At 37.4% G+C, this 3,047-nt stretch overlaps 1 protein-coding gene and 1 long non-coding RNA gene across 4 annotated transcripts in view; one reads left to right on the top strand and one right to left on the bottom strand.

Moving 5' to 3' along the window:
- Positions 1–1,410, top strand: part of LOC115293230 — an 18,244-nt gene extending 16,834 nt beyond the window's left edge. The window contains exon 2 of the long non-coding RNA XR_003909433.1: positions 925–1,410. This is a non-coding gene — a long non-coding RNA (uncharacterized LOC115293230). The remainder of the gene's footprint in view (positions 1–924) is intronic.
- The window catches only part of PRLR (prolactin receptor), a 156,083-nt gene that overhangs the window by 66,887 nt on the left and 86,149 nt on the right, over positions 1–3,047 (bottom strand). The window lies entirely within an intron of this gene.

The following is a 3,047-nucleotide window of genomic DNA, read 5'->3' as shown; positions in this document are numbered from 1 at the left end:
GGGAAATGAAAACAAAACTGAACCCTTGGGACTTCATCAAGATAAAAAGCTTCTGCAAGGCAAAGGAAACAATCAAGAAAACTAATAGGCAACCAACAGAATGGGAAAAGATAGTTGCAAACGACATATCAGATAAAGGGCTAATATCGAAAATGTACAAGGAACTCACCAAACTTCACACTCACAAAACAAATAATCCTGTTTTATTTTATTATTTTTTAAAAAAGCAAATCCCAGACATCATGTTACTTTTTCCCTACCTATTTCAGTCTATACATCTAGCAATTGTGACCCTATTCTTACATAATGATAGTATTATTTTCATATCTAATATAATTAATAGTTATTATTTGCAATTCAAAACAGAAAATAAATGAATGAATTGGTTTGTAAATTTTTGAGTTGGAAAGAACTTCAGATAAGCAATTGCTATTAATACCCACTCAAGACAGAAGGCTACATGTCCTGTTTTTACATATCACAGACTGTTGGTGTGTAATAAGGGTCTCCGGTGATCACTCAGCTCAACTTTCCACTTGAGATGGGCACACTGAAGCCCTGAAAAGTCATGTAACATGCATGATTATATGGGAAGTTAGAGACCAAGGTAGGATTGTGACCCAATCCTCTTATCCCCATGCAATAGCAGACTGCTCTTTAGGAATGGAAATGCCGCAGGCTTTCTTAGTAAGCAAACCTATTATTTAATTCTGGTTCTTGTCTCTGCTCACTAAACTCCCAATTAACTGCATTTTAATCTTGTTTCTTCTGTGGCAATAGAGACCAACTAGACTGAATTTTCTGTCTACTGATCTGTCATGGCTTTGGGGACCATCATTAAATTGTGTGTTAGGCTTTTCCTATGGGAGTGAGCAGCCCTAAGTCCGATCCCTTGCTCACAGGGTTTCTTTTCTTTCCTTAAAGGCTGTGCATGAGCACATGAGGAACTCTGGACTACCGAAGCACCAGGTGGACAGAAGGACAAAAGAGTCTTGTTCCAATGAGCTCACGCTCTCACTTTTGCCAAACAGGAGGATTTGCATCAAAATAGAATGTGCTCAGATCCGGGCCCCATATAGTCTTTTAAACTATGTTTATGGAAAAAAACAACAAAACTCTGCACATAAGAAGATGGAAAAGAAACCAGGAAGTCGAGACAGAGCTGGGATTAGAATTGCTCTTGAAATGTTCACTGAGATGATGAGATGTTGTTTGAGGGGTCCCTGACAGGTACTTTGTCCTTAGATTATCACACAGAGATAAGGTGCTGTGGAGAGTTTATTGCTTTCTACACACTCTGGAGAACCAGGTGGTGAATATGTTAGAAAATTGCCAGGGTCCAAATTTGGGTCTGGATAGACTAAAACACCAAATTACAAAGTTTGAAGATTAAATGAGCAAACAAAAATACATGGATAAATAAATTATTTTTACTAATGGATGCCAAAATACTAGTCTGACTGTTGTTTTCGTTAAAGTAAGCACCCTTCTCATTGCGCCCTGTCAATAAATTACAGCACAATAACAGTTAACTAGGGCTTAATTCTATTCACTGAAAAAAAAAGTGCTTTCTGTCACATTCCACTTCTTGATGAAAAGTGAAATGGCAAAACAGCAGCAAGCCAGTATCAGGGCTTTATTAATACAATCTATAAGGTGGTGGTTCCTAAAATCTGTCTTCCCTGCCACCAAATATTCTGAACATTAGAATTCTAATGTGAAGCAAAGTTTGAGAACCATTATTCTAAGGGATTTCCTGAGGTTGAGGGGATGCGTCCTGGTCACCCACACCATGTCTATAACCTTGGGACAAGGAATATTTTTTTTATTCCTTTGAATCTACTAATCCAAAGAACAATCTATTCAAGGCTACATAAAGAAAAATATAATTTAATGTGGTTTAGGGGTTTGTGCTATTTTTCTTTAGAATTTTATTCTGTTGCTTCCAAAATTAAGAATCTGGAAACAAATGCTTCTTTGCTATTTGGTCAGAAAAGCAAACTAATTCTATCCTAGTGAAATCGAGTAAGGAAAAGCAAAAGGAAGGAGACAGGGACAGAGAGAGAAGACGCGCATGCGGAGGATGAGAAGCACAGAGGGCAGATGAAATCTCGGAGCCGCTTGCTGTCTGGGTCCCTGGACTTCCTCAGCACACACGGCATTTCCGGCTATCTTACCCCACCAGCCTCCTGGCAGAGTGTTTGGGTGGACTGGCTTCTGGTGAGAAATGGAGTAAAGGCAGAAGATAAGAAAGAACATGTGACCAGTCCCAACCATTTGGCTTCCTGTTTGCACCTTAAGGCCAATTTGGAGGCACTAATACAGAGGTCTGGGAATTTTAAAAGTCCATTAAGAAACCCATTGTTTTACACACTTCTGTCTTCCCAATGGTTCATGTATTTTAAAACAATCTACTTCAAGGATATAGCAATCCGATTCATCTACACATCTGTGTGCATATGATGAAAAGCTATTCTCTGACTTCAATGAAGTGTACGCTCCTTAAATAACAAGGCAAGACAAGAAAAGAAACATGGACACAAGTACTGAATTCTATCAGCTCCTTTGTTGGAAGGATACATTCAGTTTTAGTGGGAGACAACCAGTAGGATTCATTTTGAAATATTTAAGTGTTAAAATATTAAAATGTTTAATTCCATCGTATAAATGAAAATAGCCAAAAAGCCATTTATACACAAACACCCCCCCCACACACATACACGTTTAAAGAGAGTTAAGTTTCAATAGTAAATATTCTGCTACTGTATATTAAATACTGCATGGTTTGCCCAAGCTAAGATGAAACCACATCATGAATCAATCAGCATTTTGCATTTTCTTTCATTATCTACTCAAAGTCATGCCTACTGCACCTCTAAACATTTCATTAAATCCAATTATACAGCAAACACTCCCAAAATAAACTTAGATTGTATTGCAGTTTCACTTAACAGTATATAAAATGTTGTGTTGTGAAAAGATGTGAGTTCTTTGTGTGCAATCTTTCATTTATGCATGTGAGAAGGTTTTCTTTTTTTAATATTTTT

Source organism: Suricata suricatta, chromosome 6 (genome assembly GCF_006229205.1).
Source record: "Suricata suricatta isolate VVHF042 chromosome 6, meerkat_22Aug2017_6uvM2_HiC, whole genome shotgun sequence".
NCBI classification, from domain to species: domain Eukaryota; kingdom Metazoa; phylum Chordata; class Mammalia; order Carnivora; family Herpestidae; genus Suricata; species Suricata suricatta.
This window is presented reverse-complemented; position numbering and strand designations above follow the sequence as displayed.